Below are 25,213 nucleotides of genomic sequence, written 5' to 3'. Positions count from 1 at the left end.
ACATGAGCACGTCTTCAGGCAGCCCACGTTTAGATTTGATGAGTCTAAGGTCTTGAGATTACAGAAGGCCTGGGGTGAGGGAGCAGGAGCTGGAAGTTCTTTATAATCATCTGAAGAGCCTCATGTTGTGAGCTGCCAGTGGTCTTCCAGAAGCTTCTTGGAGGATGAATGTCGTGGAAACAGACTGCTCATTTCGGGGTGCTTCCTCCAGTGGGGTGAGCTACCACAGCTAGCCTTCCCTCTCCTCTCCCTGCCTCTCCTTTCCCTTTCCCAATTTCTTTCTTGAAGAAGTAGGGTGGTGATCTTCATTACCAAATTCTCACTTCAGACTTCTCCCTTTAAAAAGCTTTTCTGGAAGTCTGGCTACATAGAACTCTGAACAAATTTCCATTTTTAATTGTAGGCAGTGAATGGGGAGTAGATAATCCAAATCTGATGTAATTTTTGGAAGGTGAAAAAGGGAACTTGTTTCCTTTTCCTCTGGCCCTATTTATTCCCTCCGAAGTGAGCCCACCATGTTCAGCTGACAGAGAAGCATGTTTCTAAAAACTTGTGTTCTTCCTTCTATAGCATATGCTCCAACCAGAGTTGCAATAAAATTCTGCATTTCATGTTCTGTCTAAAACTGAACACATTCCTATCTTCTCCCCAAGTTTATTTTTGCTCCCCTTCCACAAGGAGCTTCCTTTTATCAAATGTGAGAAGAGTTGTCTCTGCTGGTGTAGCATGATTTCAGCATGAGTCCTGGGTGCCCCTTATGCCCCTGGCCACATGGCTGTGTGTCATCCTATGGGAGGTAGCCACATGGTAAAGAAGAAGGCTCCAAACCTCTCTCAAACAGATGGTGGTGACTTCAATAGTTAGAGCCCTGTGCTCAGAGGGGGTCAGGACTAGATCTGAATGCCACAAAGGGATATTGCCCTGCAGAGATTAGAACCTGCCCATGGTGGGCAGTTGAACCTCGTTGTCCCCTCACTGCTATTAGAAATCCCTTTACTTGTTTGTCCTTTTGATGGCCCTCACAGTCAGACAAGAGATGGCACATTCTTAGGTATTCCTGACTGAGCTGTCCAGGTCTTAAGTCTTGGGCCTCTGTAGCTGGCTGTGACCAGTTGGGAACAGTAGCCTCAGCTGACCACAGAAAGAAAACAGTCTGCTGCTTGGCTAATTTGGAATCTGCGCTGAATTCTTGCCATCTGTTGTTCCAGCTGAGCCAAGGCCAAAGCTATTTTACCTTTTGTCAACCCAGGGAATGACACAACACCATCACTGAGGTATCTGCCCAGTGTCCCGTAGTCCTCGTCCTCACTGACCTCTGTAGCCCTTTCACCTGCCAGTTTGACTCCCCAGGGAGAGATGACCCTCGACTCAGAGCTACTGTTTGTTTACAGATGTTCATGGGTTTCTGTCTTTGTGTTCTCTCATTATTCAAAGCCAGCCCTGAACTGGGTATTTAGACCAACATTGCCACTAACACTGACTCTGAGCAAGTTTTCACAGATACTTCTCAGTTTTCTCATCTTTACAAAGTGGGGAATAATCCCCACTATCTTTGCAGGGAAGCCATGAGAGAAAGTGGAAGAGATTGCTATTGCCTGACCTGTATCCACCTACCTCTCTAGGACTGAACTCTGGATTCTAATGGGGTGACAAAACACCCAGTGAAAATAGACTTCCCAGGCCTGTTTCCCCTAGCATTATGCTGTGGCCATTGAGACGTAAGCACTAACCACTGGGTGAGACCTTGGGAGAGTTCTTTAAAACTGAGAGGAACACCCGCTTTCCCTCTTGTTCTTCCTTTTTTCCTGCCAGGAAAACATAAGTGATGGTGGAAGCTCCCACGGATGGAAGCTTTGCAGAGAGGATGGTGGAGCAGAAAACAGGTTCTCCAAGCACATTCTGTAGCAGGTGTACCAGTCCTGCAGGGTCTCCTTTAATGTAAATAAGTACCTATTATTTTTAAACCACTGGGGCCAGACCTCTGTTACTAACAATTCCTAACTGAGATGAACACCAAAAATGCTTCCACAGACTTCTGATGTCCAAAGACCCTGCCTGCTTATTCTGTTCCCTGTGGGCATCAACTTCAGGACAGTACTCCAGGGTGATGCTTGACTCTTTGGTGGCAGTGAGGAATGAATGCTAAGGAGTGTCTGTGCTATCACTTCTGACACCTCGACACTGAATCCATGAAAGGGAGGGAGGACAAGTGTCTTCTCATAGGATTTTTGGAAACAATGAGATAATAGCAGAAAAATAACTGGCAAGAAACAGACTGGAAGCCTCTGGATCAGGTGACCACTTGCTCTTCAACTTCTGGTATATTTCAAAGCAAAACAAGTCAACAAATCAGAACCCAAATCAGTAGGAGCCAGGAGGTCTTATGACCCAATCTGCCACTTGATTTATGAACTACCTGAGGTCATCTCTGAGAGGTGGCCTCCAGTCTCTGCTTGAATGCCTTCAAGGTGATGTGCTTGCTGTGGCTTTTCTAATCAGCTCTGATTGTCAAAGATGCTATAAAACTTCATTCACCAATTCTACTTCTGTTTCTAAAGCTACAGGTCTTCATCCCCTTCCACTGGCCAAACCTATGTTTGAAGACATCTGCCATGTCGTAGGAGTCTCTTCTCCAGACCAATCATCCTTACTTCCTTCAACTCTTTTTTTTTTTCTTGAAAAGGTATTTGTTATTTTTACTTATTCAATACCAACCCATTCTCCTTCAGCAAAAACAAGTAAAACAGTGAAAAAGAAAATTCACAACTATACCTGTTTGGTAACAACTATTATTAATGTCTTCTTATATTTCCTCCCAGATTCTTTTCTGCATGAACAATAATAGTAGGCAACAGTGCATATGTAAATATAGACTTTTGCATTAAAAGGTAGTTTTGTTCAGTAATCTGCTTAGCACAGTGCCCGACACATTATAAGACAAGGTAGCATTGGTTGGAGCACTTAGGAAGTGCAGGAAACTCTTCTATGCTCTTTGCATCTGTTCAATCAGTCCTCACACCCATTTTAGGTAGCCATCATCCTTTCTTCTCATCCCATAGAGAAGGAATCAGACACAGAGATGTGAAGTAACTTGCTCAGTCAGGAGCACCCCTCCGGGTTGGAACACCAGCAGTATGACCCCAAGAACCTACGTTATTTGCTGGATAATTACTTCTCTAAAAACAAAAACAGAAAAGAACAGCTAATGTTATTACCCCTTTTAAAGGAGCAAGTTTCTGAATTGTTGAACTGTTAAAAGGGCTAAGGAGATTATGTTTTCTTGGGGAGGGTTGTTACAAAGCCTGCTTTGTGTGCCATCTTTCTGGATTTTATGACATTCTAAAGGGGAATCTGTGCTTCTGAAAAGCTTCGTGTCTCATGTGTCATGGAATTATTGAAGGCATATTTTTAGCTCCTTTGTTACCCTGTTTATCCTTGGTCCTTCAAGCTTTACCCAGAGAAACCTAATTCCTTATATCAGTCCAAGTAAAAATGGAGAAGGTGGCTCTTCTTGAAACACATATAGCATAACAGTAGTTAAAATCATGGGACTGGAGCCAGACTGCTTAGATTTAAATCTTTTTAAAATTTTTTAAAATTTATGTATTTATTTATTCATTTATGTATGTATTTTTGTACCAGGGATTGAACCCATGGCACTTTACCTCCAAGCTACATTCCTAGCCCTTTTTAACTTTTTATTTTGAGACAGGGTCTGATTAAATTGCTTAGGGACCGCACTAAATTGCCTTGCAATCCTCCTGCCTCAGCCTCCTGGGTCACTGGGATTACAGCCACATGCCACTATGTCACCGTGCCCAACTACTCAATAAATCTTAACTAGTACTACACAGACCTTCCCTTCAACATTATGAAGCTTTAAAAATGAGTCTTAGATCATTAAGTATTATTTTATATGACTCATATGCTTATACATTTTGTGTGAAATAAAAGAGGTTTTGAGATAGAGAACTTCAGAAAATAACTGGGGTTTTACTCAGCAAATTCCAATTCTTTAAGGATAAAAAATACTTAAGGGTTGGAGTTGAGGCTCAGTTGTAGAGTGCTTGCCTGGCACGTGCGAGGCCCTGGGTTCGATACTCAGCACCACATATAAATAAATAAAAGATCCATTGACAACTAAAAAAAATATTAAAAAAAAAAAAAAAGCTTGAAGTTTTTATGCACTATAAACACCAGGCGGCGCTATGAACAAGAGCAGTAAGGCCGTCTTCCCCTCCCTGAGGCACCTGCTGCTCCACGGCAGCCTGGGCTGTGCAGCTCCGAGTTGAGAAAATCCAGAGATCCAGGGTTTTAAGGAGATTCAAAGAGAGTAACAAAAAATAAAAATATGGTATTGTTTAATTGTTATACGTAGACACCTTATTTAAATTTAAGTTCTATACATAGTATGTCTATTTCAGGAAACAATTTTTATAGAATAGTGAACATTGTGTTTTGAGAAATGGAAGGTCTCCAGTAGGTACTATGACATATTTAAATTCACAAATAAATTTTTTTATCCCCAAACTATAACTTTAGGAATAACCCCCTTGGAGATACAACCAAATTCATATACATGAGGCCCAAGCCAAATGGCTCCCTGGACCACAAACCCCATGGAAGAGATTGGCCACAATCCTTTGGAATTCTGGTTTCTTGTCTAAGCTTTCCTACCAAAGAGGTCAGAGTTTTTCTCACACAGAGAAGGAGATTTTCTTTATGGGGTGCTTTTCTTAGCTTCTTATCTATTCTCTTCTCTCAGGCATAGCTTGGCACTGTCTACCTTTTTGAGACTTTTCCAACAGTGCCTGCCCTGGGTAGGTTCCTCCTGACATTTCCCTCCTTTTGGATCCTCCTCTTGGAAACATTATTTTCCATGTCAAAAGACATCAAGAAACCATGGGGAAATAAGTGAATCAATACACATTGAACACTTGCAGTGAGCTAGGAACTGTCCTGAGTGCTTTATGTAGATCATCTCAAAACAACCCTTGAAACTAACCACTTAGCTATCACCATTTTGCAGGGGAAATCGATCTCAGAGTAGTTAAGTAAGTATTCTGAAATTAAACAGCTAGTTAGTAGCTAAGGTTACTGTTTTCTGTTGTTTTGTTTTGCTTTGTTTCTGTTCTCCCCATGTGATTGACTATAATGGAGCAAGAGGTCAGGACCAGCTGCTCAGATGAAGATGAATCTGCAAAGGGATCTCTCCCTTCTTATTGTGCCCACATCTTAACCATTTTATCAGTGCATTGCCTCTCAAGCATGAGCTCATCTCTCTAACTCCCTTCCCACTTCAGTAGTCTCTCTGCCATATCCAGGCCCTCAAGCAGATAGCCTAGACTTTGAGTCCCAACTTTCTCTTTCACTGGGGATACAACCTTACTTTGTCTTACCTTAGTTTCCTTACTTTTAAGGTGAAGTTAAAGATGTGTTTCTTGGGGGCAGGTGGTATTGTAAGGAGAACTGAAACCACATATGTAATTTTAGAACTCACAGAGTTCCTTTCTTTCTTTTCCCTTGGACTGCCCATTGATTCATTCACTCTATGAATATGTACTGAGCACCCACCATGTGCCAGGACTTATTTTAGGCACTTAGGACATAGCAGTAGATGAGACAGACATGTTTCCTGTACTCACAGAGTGCGTGGGAGAGACAGAAAAGAAACAATTGGAAACTGGATAAAAATATAATCTCAGATGGTGCTAAATGCTGGGAGAAAATAAAGCAGGGTGAAAGAATAGAGATCTTTGACCATCCTGTTTCCTTTGCCCAGAATCCCCAGTCATAATTTCTACCTCTGTTGAACTCTATTCATCTTTCAAGCCTCCTGCAAGTGACAATCTCTGTGCTTGTCAGTCATCACCGTCCATTATCAACTGTAATCATGTCTTCCTCTAGATTTTTCCACTGGTTGTCTAAATCTACTGTGAGGCTAAGGACACTCACTCTGGTTTTACTCATTGTTGTATTGTCCACCCTCAAGAGAAAATGCGCAACAGGGCACAGTGACACATGCCTGTAATCCTAGCAACTCTGGAGACTGAGGCAGGAGGATCACAAGTTCAAAGTCAGCCTCAGCAACTTAGCAAGCTCCTTAGCAACTTAGTGAGACCCCATCTCAAAATAAAAAGCAAAAAGGGCTGGAATGTGGCTCAGTGGTTAAGCACCCCTGGGTTCAATTCCCAGTACCAAAATAAAATAAAATAAGCTTTCCAAATATATTGAAGAGGAAAACTGACATAATCTCCCCCAACCATCTGACATGCTGGTTTGCAAATGACAGCTCACTGTGGGCATGCAATGGGGGGAGAAAACAGGCACCCTGGAACTTGAAGATGGGGACAAAAGAACAAACTTCCAAACAAATAAAATGAAATATCCCCACAGGGTGTGTGTATGTCCATGTGTCTGTCTCAGAGACAAGGATAGCTTGGCAGGAGGAAAAGATCCAGGAATCTGGTTCTCTTTTCCCTAAAAAAAAAAAAAAAAAAATTTAAAAGCCCCAGAAGGATTTGTGCAGGAAGCTGGATTTCTGGAAACCACTTGAATAAAGGCACTTTGCAGAGGCTGAGTGAGGTCACCTGGCTCTCAGTGCCCCTGGTGAGCCATCAGCCACCTGCACTGCCCCAGCTCCAGCAGCACAGTAGCAGCTTCAGAGTTTTTAATGAGATACTCAGAGTGTGTGTGTGCTTCTCCCTGGGGCCCTAATCATTTCCCAGAAAGTGGCCAGCTAGCACCACCTTGAAATTGGAGGTGGGTGTTTTTTTTTTTTTTTTTTTTTTTTTTCTTCTTTTTCTTTCTACCTCCAGCCATGACAGGGTGAGGAGATGTCAACAGGATGGGGAATGGCTACGTAACACCTGTCACAGAGTTCCTCCCAGCTCCTGTGGGTGTGCGGGGAGATTTCCCGGTTTGGTTCTATCTGTTATGAAACCTGAGGCGAAGACTAAATCTGGATGCATTATTTAACTCCCATGGTCGGGGAAAGCAGCTTGAAGCTCTTGGGCACAGTAAGGAATCTAGCCCAGCAGTCATCATTTGTGCCCCACAGGAACCTGAACTCAGAGGAAATGCCAACTGTCACCCTTTGGTGACAACATTCCAGCTGTACCACCAAAAATCTGGCTTGGAGAGTATGACAGCCTCCTTACACTCCATCAAAACAAAGCAGAGTGATTTACCCAGATGCTAATTTATGCTGCTTTTTATTGCTTTAGCTGTCCCTGCAAATTTCCATTGAGTTAACCAGTTCTTTGTGCTCTTTGTCTTGGGGAGCTTTCAAAGAGGTAAAATAGCATTTTTCAGGTTCAGAGAACTTACTGATTTGTCCTGGAGGTAGAGGACATTGATTCTAGGTTTGGAGGGGAGGAGACAGCAGCCAAGGAAGAGCTTTGAGGGTTCCTTCTAGACTGGAAGGGTATTGCCATGGTCCAAACATGGCATAAAGGCAATGAAATTGTCCATTTCAGCTGGGTGCAATGGTGCACACCTATAATCCCAGCGACTCAGGAGGAGCTCAGATTCAAAGCCAGCCTCAGCAACTTAGCAAGGCCCTAAGCAACTTAGGGGGACCCTGTCTCTAAATAAAATATAAAAAGGCCTGGGGATGTGGCTCAGTGGTTAAGTGCCTCTGGGTTCAATCCCTGGTACAAAAAAAGAAAATAAAAAGACTGCTAGTACAGCACCTCAGGCCTTCTTCCCAAGAGCAAACAGTAGGGCAGAGCTGGGAAGCAGAGCCCCAAGTGGCCTGTTCACAAAGGTGGCCACCTGACATTCTGGAATGAGTCATGTGTTCATTTGCTAGGGCTCCAGAAACAAAGAACTACAGGTTGGGTGGCTTTAAAAACCAAAGTTTCTTCTCAATTCTGAAGTCTAAAAGTCTGAGTTCAAGGTGGCAGCCCCTTTGGTTTCTTCTGAGGCCGCTCCTCTTGGCTGATAGATGACTGTCTTCTCTCTTGTCTCCACATGGTCTTCCCTCTGTGTAGGCCAGTCTCCCGATCTTCTCTTCTTATGAGGGTGCAAATCAATAATGGATGGGGGTCCACCATAGTCACCCCATTTTACCTTAATTACCTTTTTAAAGACTCTCTCTCCCACTCGTGTCAGGTTCTGAACTACTCTTCTAGGGGTTAGGGTTTGAATGTGAATTGGGGCTGGACACAAGTCAACCCATCACAGGTATTCATTCCCCTTTCTGCAGGCCTTAGAGCAATACAGACTCACGATCTATCAGTAAAAAGAAAAGCCACTAAGAAAGGAGACTACACTTCCAAAGGAAAGCAAAATTTGGTAGGAACAAATCCAGGCCTTGGAGCCATGCTTAATAGAAGGGGAAACTGAAAATCTGCTTCTTGCCAACATAGGCTTTGATACTTGTTCCACCTGGGCTGCAAGGCCAGGCTGTGCTACCCACAGTTCAGCCCCATGGCCCCCTTTCATCCACTCCTGTTCTCTCGGAGCAGCCTGGGGAAAGTGCTCCGATGTTTTGATTTTCTTTCCCCAGCTACTCTAGAAGAAAGTCTGTGGGGCATCTTTGCAGAAGGCTGCAGCTATTTTGCTATAGAAAAGTACCCAAACCTCTCGATTAGCAAACAGTTTTAAAGAAATTCCTCATTAGACCTTTTAGTGGCAAAAGCCTGGCCCTAGAAGATTGGTCCTATGGTGGTTCTGTTAGGGAGGTGGGATGCAAAACAAAGGAAAGACTAAGTCATTAATAATGACTGATTAATAATAAGAAGAATTCTTCTCCCCCAGGAGGCCCACTTGTCTGGACCATATTTGGGGACTGCTCAGGCTCTCGACTGGGTCTACCAAGAGGAGCCAGGCAAACAGAGTGACCACGCTGAGGTATTGGCCTCCTGCTCCTCCCTGCTGGGTGGCAGGGGCAGTGGCTGCTTTCTCCAGGAATGCCACAGCTCCTGTTAGACCACCCTCTGTGCCCAGCCCGCTCTCTGGATTCCCTCCCTTCACCCACGGGACACTCCACCATCCATGGTTAGGTTTCCCTCACCCTGGCTCTACCTTTGGACACTTCGCTAATCTCTCATTGCTAACTCATTTCAAAGTGCCATCTGTTTCCTCTCAGGACCCTGAATGTTCCTATATGCTGGGAAGTTATAAATATAGATGTACATCTCTTTTTTATTGAAAAAAAACCTCAACTTTGTTGGAATATAACTCACCATACAATTCACCCATTTAAATGTACAACCAGTTTGTAGAATATTTACAGATTGTGCAAACATCTGCGCAGTCAACTTTAGAACCTCACATCCTTAAACCATTACCCCCTCTTTCCCTTCTCCCCACCACTTAATCCTAAGCAATCACTAATCACCTTTTTGCAGATTTCCCTGTTCTGTTTCTTTCATATGACTAGAATGACACTGTGGTCTTTTAAGACTGGTTTCTCTTGACCTAGCATGTTTTTGAGATTCTTCCAAGATTATCAGCACGTCATTATTTTTTTTTTGATGGATTAATATTCCACTGTACAGATAGAACACATTTTATTTCACCATTTGTCAGTTGATGGGCATTGGGTTTGTTTCCACCTTTTGGTCATCATGAATAATGTCGCCATAAACATTCAGGTACAAGTTTTTGCGTGGACATAGGTTTTCATTTCTTTTGTGTCTCCACCTAGGAGTGGAATTGCTAAATCATGTGGGAACTTGCTAGACTGTTTTCCAAGGCAGCAGCACCAGCAGCTATATGAGGGTTCTGATTTCTTCACATGCTCAACAACACTTGTAATTCTCTGCATTTTTTATTCTAGCCCACCCTCCTCGAGGGGTGCAGTGGTATTTCATCATGGTTTTGATCCATTTCCTGGATGACTAATGCTGTCAAGCATCTTTTAAAGTGCTAATTGGCACATAGATTTGTGCTCACAACTACTTCCTGAGGTGGATGGGTTATCACTTCCATTGTACAGATGAGGAAAATGAGGCACAGGGGTGTGAAGCAGCCATTAGGGTATGCAGCCAGTGAGGGACCTGCCCCTAACCACTAGAGAATACTGCCCTTGCCTAGAAGAACAAGATGAATTGAAGGATGGTGACACAGCAAGAAGGCAGGGTGGCCGTAGGACTTTCAAGAAGAGGAATATCTTCTGCTCAGTTTTAAATAGTTTATACTGCTGCATATAAATCTCCTTCATCTCCATGTGTGAATGGTTATTTTGTAGAAAGCAAGGAAAGGGGGCCAAGTTCTTTCATGTCTGGGCTAAAGCCAGGGTGAAAATAGAGGAACAGCCACAAGATATAGGGCAGAGAACAAGAACTCAGCTGGGGAGAAAGCTGGAGCCAGCACTCATAACACCACAGAGGTCCCTTAATAATTCACAGAATGCGGGAGAAGGCCCCAGCTTTCCAGAGTCCACATAGTTCAAACCAGCCTTATCTGGATCTGAGGGCCTGGACAACCCCCAGCTGGATTTCATTTCTAAAGTGGTAGCAGAAGTATGGCTGAGTTGTCTCGACGCCTCCCCATGCTGCCTCCAATTCTTGGCCTCTTATCCAGATGAACATGTGGGTCCCAAAGCCTGCTCTTTCCTCCTCCTCTCTTTATATTTACGCTGAACACCCTGGCCTTTATTTCCCACCTTGAAGAGGCAGGAAAATCAACACCATTCTCCAAAACATTCCTCCAAGATGGACCCATAAGAATTCAGGAAAGTTGGAGGACCTCTGCTTAGAAGTTTTCTGCCCTCGAACTCATTCAAGAGTCTTTTCTTTTTACCACAAGTGCTCCCATTCACACCCTCAACACACACACACACACACACACACACACACACACACACACACACACACCCTCTCCTGATTTGCTGCCAGACTGCCTGATGATTCTCTCTGAGGTGAGAAACCAAGGTAACAAGGAGGGAATGAGTTTGTAAAGCAGGTATATTTTCCGAGTTTCCATTCTGTCTTCCCAGCATGCGTCTGCTGATTTATCATGAGAGCCAGAGATGGTTTAGGAATGATGGACAGTCCTCTAAGGAAGCGATGCCAGAAGCATGATGAGCAGAAATGCTGAACAAGATGCTGGCTGGAGGGGAAATCAATCTCCCAGGCCGATTACTTTGGGTGGGAGCCAAGAGAGGCTGAAACTTGTTATAGCTACAGTCATCTTTCTTGCTACTTTTTTTTTTTCCAGATCCTAGAATAAAATCAGATTAACCTCAAAGCTCAAGGTAGCTAAGTGGTCCACACATAGCATAGCAATGTCTCAAAGCAGATGACAATTATAAAAATGCACATAATGCATCACCCTACTCCCTGTAAGTTACTTAAGGACAGGGGCGATGACCTTTCTTCTGTAATTTATGGAGTAACCAGCACAACACTGGGTCCAAAAGGTCACCTAGAAACTTGCTGAAATGAACTGCCTTAAAGTAGACGTGAAAGGAACTTTCTTTGCTTTTCTTTCTTTCTTTTCTTAACAAAGAAACTTTGTCTAATTTGCCAACTGAGAAATGAAAGCCAGATGAGTCCAATTCATGATGATGCATGGAGAGGGAGATGGATACTTGTAAACAAGGGAAGCCCACAGTGAATTTTGGAGGAGAAAGTTTCTATACAATGTTCAAAATATGATTCTCATACACACATATAGTCAAAGACTTTTCTAATTCACTAGTGAGGGAACCAACAGGAGGAGAGAATCAAATCAAAGGCAAAAACACAAAGACTATTTTCTATGATCACTATGGAAGAAGGTTCGCAAAGCTAGACAGAACCGGTTAACGTTCTACACAGCAATAAGATGAGAACCTCTGGGGTTATGTTTTCCATTTGACAGAGTTCATTTGCAATTCTACTTAACAAAAGTAATTTGCAAGTTAGCAACCTTCTCAAGAAAACATCTAACTTTACAGAGTCTGGTCCCTAATCATTAGTAATTAGTGAGTCTAAGTTACTCCCCTACCATCAGATGACTGTCAATTGGGCTCGTTAGACAACGTGATACTGACATTAAATGGCACTTATAACATGTTTGTCTTATTTTCAAATTTTGGATAATTTTTCTGAACACACAGCTTCATTCTTGGCAAGATATCCCTTGCCATAAATAAAATCACCATATATGATTGCATGTAAGCCAAGAAAATGATTTTCAGAAGTGATCTAATCCAAAATGCAAAACTTCCCTTTACTCTTTTGCCATTTTTCCACCTTCCAGCATGTTCTTTAGTTCAATGGAAATTTACCCCTCTCATGCTGACTTGTTTTAAGTCCTAGATTTATAAGCCAGTATTTCCTATTGTGAGAGGTAATCCTAATTGTTTTCTTTGCTTTTTTCCTCACAGGTCAGAAGCCATTTCTCTGGATCCCACTCAAGCTCAGGCCGGCTATGCCAATACCATCAACAGCACTGACTGTATTTATGGGCAAGCAGTATCTGACAGTGAGAGAATTTCTTGTTGAATAGCTTGGAGTATATCCCTGCCCTATTGAACCAGGATTAATAAACTCAGCAATAGAGTTTTGGAGGCTTTATTGTCCAGCTCAGAGGATAGGACTTGGGAATAGCCCAAATTTGTCTCTATAGCACTTTAAAACTGGCAAAGGCAGGTGAGAGGATTAGCACTTGTAACTGCTACTGCCACCTGCTATACCAGCCTGGGATCAAAAAAAGAACATTTCTCTGGTTCAGCCCTATTTGCTACTATGAGCCCTCCAGTCTGCTCATTTTTTTCCCTGGGTTCCAGGATACCCTGAGAAACATTTCACATGGGTACATAGAACAGCCCCCTGGGTTATCACTATCATCTATTTCTTATCTCTAGTCCTACCCTGGCTTGCTGTTTACGTTCTATTATAAGGATCACATGTGTTTGGGAAGCCACCTGGAAACAATCACAGAGACCCCATTCATTGGTGCCAAAGCCACTAGCACTGGGATCACAAATCCCCTGTGTTGTCTGATGCCTACCATGTCCCTGCTAGTGATACTGAAATTTCAATCCTTGTCCCTGATTGCAATTCCATAATGAGGACAAGGTTTTGAGAAAAAGGAAAAAGTTTTGCTTTCTTTGCTAGCAAAGGAGAACGGCAACAGAATCACACCATAGAAGCTGCAACTCTGACAGCGGAGGGGAATACAGGGATTAAAAAGCCGGGTACAAGGACCGTTTTCCAAATATCATTAGCAATATTGCTAACTAATGCTTCACTTATATCCTTTAAAGAGCTGTTGTTCCAGTTTCCAGGTCCAGAGTTTCTTTATTCTTGTGGACAATGAGCAGAAGACCAGACAACTTGGCACAGGGCAGGAAGAATGTTAATCTCATTCCCCTGGTGGTTGTAGAGGGGAAGAGGGAGAAGAGGAAAGAAAGCAAACATGTCGATTTAAAAATAATCCTCCAGTGATCAAGCAGCAAGTTCTATATTCAAAGCATGAAGTGGACCCCCATTGCATGAGAGGGCCTCTTTTATTCTAGACTCTATGAAACAGTTTCCTTAATTCTTTCTTTGGCGTGTCCCTCTCTTCCTAGGACTCAGGCAGGTATTTTTCATGCCATCTGAGTTCCTCTGCTCCTCACACATGGACCCAGATTTGTAAACTCTACTCTTCACTTTTTAAAATGAACTCTTTCCTGGGAGGTTCATGGGAAATGCCTCTTAGGGGGCCCCTCCCATGATTCTTCAGATATGTCCAGGAAGAACAAAGCCGGGGTTCAGGTTGAGACCCTGTCACTCCTTAAAATGGACATGGTGGGGAAACAGGACCTCACCTATCAATTCAGAGGAGGCTCACAAATATTTCCTTTTCCTTAGTAAAGGAAAGAGAAGGAAAAGTTTCCTGGCTTCTTCTGAATCAAATCTTCGAAGTGAGATTTTGTTATTCAAGGGAAGAAATAGAGGGATATTCAAAGAGAGAGGGCAGTAAAACCAAATGTAAAGTCTCAGCTGTATGGTTAATGAGTCTGGGCAAGTCATGTCCTTTTCATGGCCTCCCTTTCCTTATACATCACGTGACCGTGCTCCTTCAGATCTGGGGTTGACAAACTTTTTCAGTGAAAGCACAAACAATAAATATTTAAGTTTTATGGGTCATTCTGCCTCTGTCACAGCTACTCAGCCCTGCTCTTAGTTATAGCACAATAGCAGTTCTGAACAATGTGTGGCTATATTCCAATAAAACCATTTATACAAATGGGCAGTGGACTGGATTTGACCCATTTACCATAGTTTGCCAATTTCAGGTCTAGATGACCTTCAAAACCTCTTTAGATTTCAATATTCCTTCAGGTTAGAAGTAAACTTCTTTGACATCATACATATGATTCATTTAAATATAAGATCCCAAATACCATAGCACCAACAATTTAGTTATTATTTCAGATAAACTTTTTTTCTCTTCTCCAGTGATAACTTGAATTTCAACAGCATCTATTGAGAGCCTAGCATGTGCCAGGTGATGCTTTTGCTGATGGAAAATCTAACAATAAATATGACTAAATCCTAGACCTCAAATTGTTCACAGTGTAATGAAAAAGACACGTAAAATGCATAATTGTGAATCATCATGGTAATTGCTATAATCATGCTAAAATCCAGTATCAAGACTTGAATCAAGTTTTATTACATCAAGTTTTATTACATCTGAATTTCAAGTGCTAGAGGGGACCAGGTTCAAGGACATTGCAATGCAATGTGCAGAATATACAGAAAATCAGGTGGGTCATCTGAAGTGCATTCCTGTGAGAATTTATGGTCACAACTTTTAGGGAAGTCCTGACTAGGACTGGTCCACAGGGCAAGGTAAAAACAGATTGGTCTTAATATCTAAAGACTGGCCATCTGTGGCAAAAGTCAGACCTTTGTTCCACTGCAAAGAAGTAAAACATAACTCATGGCACAGAACACGCCACAAGAACTTCCTGACCTGGAGAGCCACTTGTGACAGTCCTTAGGAATAGAAATGTCCAAGAGTGTGTGTGCTTTCACTCTCACAGGGTACCTCCCTGACTGCACACAGTGTTTTATTTCTTGCTGTGTCTTTTTTCAGGGAGATGAGGGACTGGTGGAGGAGATGATTGGACCACAAGCAAGTTATTGTGCCAAGAGTTCATTTTTGATGTATTTATTTATGAATTATCATCATGGCTTGATATATCCTTTCCATAAAGCTTGCAATAAATTTGAAGTTCCTCTGACAATGTGGCCAGATGAATCAAAAGGCTTCTCTCAGTCAAATCTTGAATAGCCACTCAGATGTAATTGGAAGAAAAACAACACTGATGATTCGAAACACCCTCAACTCATTTCTAGTTGTCTTTGGTATGTTGAGCCTTTTGGCAGGAATATATACATATATATTTATTTTCCACATTTTATAGATGCACAGAAGCTTAAAAATTTACCTGAGGCCTTCATTGCACAGATGATGAAAGGGAAGTTTAAAGAAAGAAAATGAAGTACTTGCCTAAGGTCACATAATTAGTTAATGAAAGAACCAAAATCAAAACCTCAGACTTCAGATGTCAGATTGCAAGCTTTGTGAACTATTGTAAGAAGTGTATTTTACCCTGGCATTTCTTAAGAAAAAAAAAAAAAAAATCTGGTATTTTCTCTTCTGTTCTCTTCTAATTGATGATTTCTTTTTAAAACGTACTGGTCGTGGCCGATGAGATTGACTTCACAACCCACTACAAAGTCTGAGCTGGCGTTTTGGGAACGGTGCACTAGATCAGAGTTACTCACATGCCATCCTGGCCAGACACCAGATGAAAGGGGTGCTTTCTTATGACAGTGTGAAAAAATATTTTCCTTTGGAAGATTACATTTCTACTGGCACTTTTCACAAGCGAATAGAAAGAATTTGTGACTCTTTGGTTTTCTTGGGGGGAAAAAATTAAATATGCATAAAAAGCAAGCTGCAAACCTGTCAGATATTTTCAAACTATATTTAAAATTCACCTTCTCCATGAATTCTTTTCAGACTAACCTCAGGAAACTCTGATCCTCTCAACACTGATGTACATTGTTGCAATACATTCAGACATTCATCCTAAACCTAATTTTTATTCCCTTTCTTCTAGGAAAATTGCACCCCCCCCCCCAAATTTCCATTGGCATCTGGGGAACTCTCTCACTTGCTTATTCCCAAATCTGGGAGGTGAGGATGAAGACTCATGTGTATAATGCCGAATTACAAAGCTTCTATCTATACATGTCAAAATATTATATATTTGCGTGTTGAAAATATTATGGGAGTGCAACAAAAATGTCAAAATCAAATGATCCAAAATGGAAATTGGGCTTTATTTTTTTAAAGATCAGATTTCTAATGCAAATTTAGAAACTTTTTAGCCTATGGGGAGTACAGACCCATCTGGATTCAACCTCTCACTTTTCCTCTTCTTCTGCAAGGATCCCTTTGAAATTCGTTTTGTTTTTCTCAGCCACCAAAGCTGCAGGAAACCATGGCTGGGAGGAGCAGAAGGGAGACACACAGGAGCAAAAGACTTGAAGCGTCCTGGTACTGCAGAATAATGCTATGCATGGGAGAACGAGCCTGAAGCTGTAGATTCTCTGAAAACCTTACACAATCGCCTTCAGGCCTGATCTGTTTCCTTTCCCAGCTTGAACTGCCGTTTCCTAAAGTGATTTCACTTTCCTTCTTCTCCAAGAGGCGGCAGCAGAAAGAAGGGAGCGGAAAGGCAGAGGCCAACCGCCCATCTCAATGGCTGCCTCAGCCAGGCTCTGACAGCTGAGCTGATGGGAAAATTGCTCCTAATTAAATCACTTCATAAAAAAAAAAGACAACATTTTCCATCTGAATGCACTCTGCAATTCTCACGGTGGGTAATTTGTTGTTTTAATATGCTGGAGAGGTTGAATTCCAAGGTTGTAGCCGCTGACAGTCCACAAAAGCAATGTCCTTGCTCTGTGAAGGGTTCTGAGGAAAGCTGACAGTTCCCTTGTGATAATCCTGTTTGCTGGAGACCTGGGGGCTGAGATCGGGCCTTCTTAGTCTGTAGGTTTAGGATGATTCCAGGCCGACAAGATCAAAACAAAACAAAACAGAAAACCAGAAAAAAAACTTTGCTTAACTGAAAAGTAGGGGAAGGCGTCCTTCAGCAGATCCCTCTGGGATAGGGGAAGAGGGCACCCCATCAGCCATCTTTAAACAGAAGCATGTTCACCTTCATCCAGCTCTGATTTTAGGGCAACTGGAGAGGCAAGGCTGATGGTTTGAGGCTGTGGGCTGTGAAGTTAGACCAAGTTCATCTCAGCTCTAAGGCATCCTGGTTGTGTGAGCCTGGACAGCATGGTAACCTCTCTCGGTCTCTTTTTCCTGGTCTATCAAGACAGCAATAATATCTCCTTCTTGGGAGGTAGTGGCAAAGAGTAAAGTCAATGATAGTTGTGCAGTGTGCAGTGTCTGGCAATAGAAAATACTCATTAAATGGCAGAGGGAGAGGCGCTTTCCCCACTTTACCAATGAAAAAGTGGAAGATTAGAGAGAAAGGAATTTGGCCAAGGTCATAAAACCAGGGAGTGGTAGAGTCTGGGTTCTGTGTGGTTCCAAATCTAGGCACTGAGGCTTCACGTTGGTGGCGCAGAGGCAACAGTTAAGTACATACAGTTTTATTGACTGTGAGCCAAGAACTATTTCTGATGTACGTACCTGTGCAGGGTAGGTCAATCACAGAGCACAGATTATACTCCTTGAGATATATCTTGGCCAAAATGATGCCAATCCCTTTTAATTCATGGGCCAATTTGCTCAAGGATTCTGTTGCTGAGAACTCCTGAGCCTATTTTTCTTGAATTCTGGAACATTTGATCTTTTGGGTTTTTTGTAGCCACAGCCTGCTCATTCAATTTTTTTCTATCTAAGGAAAAAAAAATTTTCTCTCTTAATTTTCCAAGACCCTAAAGAATATTGGTGGTCCTGGCTCCTTGCCTTCTGATTTCTACTTCTCTCCCAAGTTTCCATTTTAGTTTGTACTCAGTGGAAAATTCCACTGTGGCCTTCTATGAACAAATGCAGACTCTTTAATTATATTGCATCTACCGAGATCTATTTTATAATCCTAACAGGGTCAGCCCCTGGGTTCCTGTGACTGCTGCATGATCCATTCTGCTGGGCATAGGGGTCCCTCAGGGAGGCTAATTGACAGTGGCCAGTCATCTGTCATGAGTCACTTCTATTGTGCTAGAAAATAGAAATTTATGGCTTTGATCAATAATTCCCCTTAGGGCTCAGCATTCCCTGGCTCCATTTCTAGTTGGCACTTTGAAGCAGCATCAGGGATTTTTTTTCTTTTTGGTGTGTTTGTTTGTTTTGTTCTTTTCTATTAGAAATAGATTCCCTCCTTAGTACAGTTTCTCTGATGGCCTTCATTGAAAGAAACTAGAAGCTGCCATAATTTGGGTTGTGTTCAATTCTTTCCTCTATCATTTGGATTTCCTTCCTCTCTGCTTCCTGCCTCCTTTCTTTCCTCCCTTTTTCCTTCCTGTTTATCTTTTATATCAGTTCTTTTGCTTTCCTACTCTTTACCTCTCTTTCATCATTTTTTTTTTTTTTTGTGGGGGGGAGGACTGGGGATTGAACCCAGGGCCTTGTGCTTGTGAGGCAAGCACTCTACCAACTGAGCTATCTCCCCAGCCCTCTTTCACCATTCTTCTTAATTAATTGACTATCAATTAGGCATTCAATCAATCGTGCTAGGTAACCGAGCACCCAAGAATGAAATGGTCTCTGTTCTCAGGGAACTCTGAGTTTATAACTGACTAGAAAATTTTCCTATCCTGTCTTCTTTATTCCAATTTATATGGAAGTCTGAAAATCTAGATATTACTTAGGGTCAGTAAATATTTTCTTATGAAAACTCAAAAACTCTTTAAGAATTCTGGCTTCATTAGTCATTCATACATTAGTGTGAACTAATTCAATAAGATTGCTTTCTCTCTCATACTTAGTTAAGCAACTGCTTTGTAAAAATACAGATTCTGATTGGAGAAGGAGAAATAGGGGATTTGAAGTTACAAAACAGTATTTGGAGGTTTGGCAACTTCAGGGAAGCACAAGAGAGATTCTTTTCACCCAAAGCTCATCAAACACCTCCGTGACCTATAGTTTTCATTTAAACCAAGACTGTATCAGAGAATTTGGAGGCTTTATCATTTTTATTTCTCCAGTCACAAAAACCTTTGATCTTACTCTCAGCTGCAATAGGTGGAATGATTTTACTGAATGTCTTCCTCACCAGAGTAAGGCTATGAGATCAGTATGTTATCTGTCTTGTGGATAATTTTGTCTTTGTTGCCTAAAACTATGAGTGATCCATATGTAGTAGTGCCAAATAGATATCTGATGAATGAATGAATCAATGAATAGTCAGATACAAACTGCTACGGTAGCACAAAGGAAGGGGGAAATTAATCAGGTAGAAGGTTTGGTTTAGAAAAAACTTCACTGAGAAGAGTTTTTCCGGAAGAGCTAGTGAACTATTTGCCTGGAGCTCAAAGACAAAAGAGGAAGAAAGTACCTTTGCTGAGAACCAGTAGGAAACCTACCTTGCTGAAGCATTAACACTTTTAAAGAAGGAACCATCTGATAGTGAACTCTTCCTTGAACACAATGGAAAGTATAGGGGGCTTCAAGCATATGGGCTGGTGGGATGGATGATTCCACTTCCCTTCTGAGCAGCGTAGGAACTCAGAAAAGCGGAGATACCTTTAAGCTGAGAAGAGGTTGCCAAGGGAATTAACTACCTGTGGTCCTGTAGTCACAGGGCAGAGCCTCCCTTGAGGCCTCTGTGGACCATTGGAATTCTCCAAAGGGCTGAGTGCTGTCTTTCTCAAGAGTTATCACTCCTCCCATCCAGGAGTCTTCTCCAAATTTGTTCTATAGGGTCATGCCTATCCAAAGTGAACAACAGGGTGACCATGCAGTCTCTTTTCAGAGCAATCTGCCTAATACCCCAGGCCAGCATAGGTGTGAGGATGGTTCTGCCCCCAGGCAGGGAGAAAAATCAAAAGTCCCTCGGTGAGCCCATTTGGCCTGAGGTTCCATGGTTACCACACATGACTGACTGCATAAGCTGACCTAGTTTTCAGCTCCCCTACTGCTGGCAGGTGTGGTTAACTCAACAGTCCTGCATCATCTGCTGCATTCACCTCCCTCGCCAACTTGAACCTAGGGATGATTCCTTCCTGGTGTCCTTTCTTTTTTCTTTGTCTCAGAAATAGCAAGGAGTCATGGGCCTGCCATACATCACCCTAACAGCAGAGAGTGGCGGTTTCTGATTAGTGGGATCCACAGGAGCAGCGGGAGGATTGTGGCAACACTGGCTGTCCTGCCTGGCAGCCTGTCACCCCTCAGAGACGGGTGTTCTGTCTGTGTCAACAAGAATCCGTCTGTGTATTATTCATGTGGCCGGACATAATGAATTCAGCTGTTTGCTAGTGCAGCAAATGGGTTTTTTTTCCCAGAGATATTAGGATCAAGCTGAGTAATAGGATGTGTCCATACCCAAGTAATGTCCATTTATTAGCTTCAGTGGGAACACACACATTAAGAAAATCACATTTCATGTGGCTCTGTAGCTGAGAGAACTGCTTGTTAAAAATTTCCACTCAAGCAACCTCAAGCTAAGGATTCGTATTCCAAAGAGCTGGACCTATTTCACTAAAAGTGTTTACTTGAGAAGTAGAAAAAAAATCCCACAAGCTCAATGAGCTCAAATGACTCTGCCTTATATAAAATCCCTATGGGAAAGTTAACCTTAGTGGAGGAGAAAAGCTATAGGTCTACAGAGAGGGCAACCCAGGGGAAATGGCTGACACATGCTGTCTTTCAACATAATGTCAATTGGCTTTTTAAAATGGTAACATGGGGTTGACTTTAATTGCTTATGAGGTTACACTGGGGACAAGAATAGGCTTCTCAGTCATCAGGAGGAACAGCGACCTACTTGATTCCAGGGACTGGGGGAAGGTTCCTATAGTCCTCTTCAAAAACTTCTCAGCAGCTCCACTATGACTAAAATCTCACCATTTCAGATTCATTTCTTGGCTTGAGATTTACTTCTTTCCAATGAAAGATATTGCTAGGAAGCACCACACATGAAACCTTTTGACTTCGTATACAGTGCCAGCATCCACAATTGTATATTGTGGACCTGCTCAGTATTATCAGCACAGATGATTTGAACCTCTTCCTTGTGAATGAATTTTGATGGAAGGGAGGGTGAAAACTGGAGTGTTCTGGGATCTCATGCAAGGGAAAGAGACTATAGACAGGTAGGGAGTGAGGCAGAATTTCAGAACGGTAAGAAAAAGTGGGGCAAACCCATCTCTTCCTTTAGCAGCATAGAGGTCCCAAGGCAGTCCTGAATGAGAAGCTGCTGAACAAATCCGTGTTCCTTCATGAGTCTGTCAAGCATGTCCCCCACAGAAGGAGGCCCCCTTGGCACTAACTTGGCATTTGGAGCAGTCAGTGTTATGACCTAGTGAAACTAACTATCCATGTTCCCTGGCAGACAAGTAATGCTCAGACCATCAGGTCAGCAAATACAAGGGTCTCTTGCTAGGTAAGCACCTCTCTCATCCCATCTCCAGGGCCCCTGGTTCCCGTTCCATTCAGATCCCCCTCCAGGCATCAGCTTGCATTTCTTGTCCTTCTCAGATGTTGCTCCCACCTACTCAACTTCTGGGGTCTTCTTTTCCTCTACTTTCTGAGTGGGTTTCCAGCTCATAGCTGTACTCATTCTTCTTTGCTTTTCTAAAAGACAGACACAGACCTCCCCCAACCCCTACCAGTTTTTAATCACTTGCCACCAGGGAAAATCAGCCAAGGTATAAAACATGTTGTAATAATGGGGTGAACACAAAGTTTCCAGAATTTTGTTCAGTTCTTCTGGTCACTGGCCCTCACCAGAGGCAGAGCAGATGCCAGTAGCATGCTCTTGGACTTCCCAGAGTCCCAAATGTAAATAGACTTCTACTACAGTTTGAGTCTAGAATGTCCCCCAAAGGCCCATGTGCTGAAGTCTTAGTTCCCATGTTGGTGCTATTGGGAGGTGGCGGAACCTTTAAGAGGTGGGGCCCAGTGGGAGGTTTTATGTCCTGGGAGTGTGACCTTGGCAGGGATGTTGGGAACCTAGCCACTCTTCTTTCTCTCTCTTTGCTTCTCAGTCACTCAGGTAATAGCTTGCTCCACCACATGATGTTCTGCTTTATCATAAGCCCAAAATGAATGGGTCTGCCCTACCATGGACTGACCATTAGCAGAAATAAACATTGCCTTTTTATTGTACCAAGGATGGATGTTCAATCACTGAGTCACGTCTCCAGCCCTTTTTTTTTTCCATTTAAATTTTGAGACAGGGTCTTGCTAAGTTTCTTAGGGCCTCACTAAGTTGCTGAGTCTGGCTTTGAACTTGTAATCCTCCTGTCTCAGGTTCTCAAGTCACTGGGATTACAGGCATGTGCCACCATGTCCAGCAATATTTCCTCTTTTAAAATTGATTATCCCAGGCGTTTTGTTACACTGAGGGAAAGTTGACTAACACAACTTCTTTTCTATTACCTCATCTCATGGATTCTGTTGTAGCAATAGAAATTAGACTAAGGCCTTTCTCAAAGGGTAGATATGATTGTTGTCCTCCTAATTAAAACTCTACTGTGGATGCCCCTTTTCCCTCAGCATACTATTCAAGCTTCTCACATGGCCTATGAGGTAGACCACAAAGTGTCTCTGCTTAACTCCCCAACCTTTTCTTTGGCGAAGGTGCTCACCTACCTTGCCCAACTGTTTTGGGCCAGCCTATATGGGCAATGACCAAACAGACTCCATTTTACCTTGAGACTCCATGTCATGTAGGAAATGCTTTCCCCATGGGAACACCCCTCCTCTGTATCCATCAACGGTTACTCAGCATGGCATGTTTGGCAACACAAAATGACAATTCTTACACAATGTAAGATTGCTCTCTCTCTGGGTTCCATTTTTCTTGGGCAGTGTACCCTAACCACATAAAACGTTAACATTTGTTTAAATGTTAGTAACCATTCTCTGATTGTCATAGCAACAGCCTCTTATGATTAATGTACTAACATGCTTTACTTATAATATAAAAGGTGTACTCTAACCCCTGGAGGGGGTTGAAGGGTGTAGACTTGGTTCTGTCTCCTGCTTTAAGATCGATCGACTCGGTGATTTATTGAGATCTCGCCATAACACCATTTCCCCTTTTCCATTTCTGAGAGCAGAACATTTCTTCATACCTCTGGGCCTTATCTGTGGTGTGCTCTCTGCAACCCACTGACTCTAATGCTATTGTCACCTTTATCAAGAGGGCCCCCCTCTCTAGCAGGTAGGTTCTAAATTAGACTTGAGGAAGAACACTGGTTGTAATGTAGATGGCCAGTAACTTAGGGCAATTCTTCTCCCATTTTGGTGATCTGGCATGATGAAGATGGGCTTACCCTTTATTTCTAATATAATAGAAATACATTTTAGCATATATAATATAGTTCAACTAGATAAGGACAACTCTCTGGAGTCAGCATTCTCAGCTTCAACTGCTAGCTTAACACTTAACCCTTAGTTTCTTCATTTTTAAAATGGGCATGATAATACCTACCTTATAGCGTTGTTGTGAGAAATAAAGGCATGAACACAAGGTCTTAGGTCTGAAAACAGTGCCTAGTGGAGAGCAAGTGCTTAGTGAATGTTGGCTTTAGGTGTCATCATTAGTAATAATATTTGTAGAATTTCATTTTCCTCATGAAATTATCAGAAGAATTTTGCCCCCATAACTATTGCAGAGAAGATCATGTGATTCAGCAGCCATGCCTGCATTCTGACTGGTGACAGAAACTGACTGACAGGAGTAGTCAGCCAATGAAGACAAACAACTCATTCCTCCCCACCCACCCAGCTCTGTATTTTGCAAGTGGATCCATGACCTGATAGATATGATGTTGTGCAAAGTACTTTTGCCTCTAGTCTTAAGACCAGGATTTAGCTGGAATCCAGGGTACTCCAAATCACTGCATCATCCTACCTCTGTAGGAAACAGTATAATGCTCTTCTAACGTCCATGATTTCATATGATTCCCACAGCGACCCCCTTAAGGCTTTGGACAGACTTTTCTTTATCACATGCCTCTGAAAATGCTTTAGCTGCTGACATTTGGATGGAAACCGAGAAAACACTTTAAAATAAATTTCGTTTTGCTTTGTTTTAATCTAAATTGTTTGCTGTGGTGGTTTTGTACGGACGCAACCAGAGGGACAGAAAGAGATACTTTGCAGTTAGAGTTAACTCAAACCACTGGGCAGGAAAAATCTGGGGAATTTGGGCTGGTTTTATAAAAAGAACCATACCGTATTTTTCAGCTGAACAGAAAGCAGCTTCAAAGGGAAAAGAAAGGAAGATAGGAAACAAATGAGACATCTCTTTCCTCACGGAGAATGTGAGCTGCTCACCCAGTGGTTTGCAGTGGCTGTAGCATCTGTCACACTTCAGTGACAACCAAAATGCCTTGGAGATAAGGCAACAATTATGAGACCTGAGAAGAAATGAAAGAAAACCCAATCGTAGCCAAATAACACTGCCATCTATTAACAAATTATTACAGGCTGAAGCAGGCTTTAATGAGATTTTAACAAAAGAAATCTAGCCACATTCCTCTGGGGCAAAGAGATTTTTATTATGATGTGAATGATTAAACTGGAAGGGGTCCTCCCTGGGAGTGCCAATAAAGAGGAAAAGTGGGAGCCCTGCCTCTCTCCTCTCCCAGTGCTGACTAGGAGAAAAGAACCCATGTAATGCTGTTCCAGGTTTAGTTCCGTACACGGTCTGGTGAACCAAGCAAATCCTTAGGAAAATTGCATTAGATTTTTGTGTGGTGAATCCAATAATCCATTGTGCTTTTGGTTATCCTAAAGGGCAGCATGAAATTCTCAAGAGATTGTAAGTCAGAGGGCACAGTGATGGCACTAATTTGGAGGAACTACCTAGAATCGAGAACTGCCTGCCTATGATCTTGCAAAACCACTGGGGTTTCAGAAGAGAAGATAAGAGTATAATGTCCTTGGTTCTAAAGGGGAAAGAGAAAATAGTTTGCAGGAGGAGTAGGTCAGAGCGAGGGAGGAAAATATGCAATCCAAGAAAGTTAGATGAACTAGGCCTCCTGCAGGGTTGAATCTTCCTTTTTAATTCTTCCACTCC

The 25,213-nt window shown here is 42.4% G+C and overlaps 1 non-coding gene across 1 annotated transcript; it reads right to left on the bottom strand.

Moving 5' to 3' along the window:
• Positions 1–18,561: 18,561 nt before the first annotated feature.
• On the bottom strand, positions 18,562–18,634 carry Trnav-cac (transfer RNA valine (anticodon CAC)). Its single transcript has one exon. It is a non-coding gene; the product is annotated as a tRNA-Val (tRNA).
• Between the last annotated feature and the right edge of the window lie 6,579 nt (positions 18,635–25,213).

This window comes from Sciurus carolinensis, chromosome 12, assembly GCF_902686445.1.
Source record: "Sciurus carolinensis chromosome 12, mSciCar1.2, whole genome shotgun sequence".
Classification (NCBI taxonomy): domain Eukaryota; kingdom Metazoa; phylum Chordata; class Mammalia; order Rodentia; family Sciuridae; genus Sciurus; species Sciurus carolinensis.
Note: the sequence above shows the minus strand (reverse complement) of the source record. Positions and strands in the feature narration are given on the sequence as shown.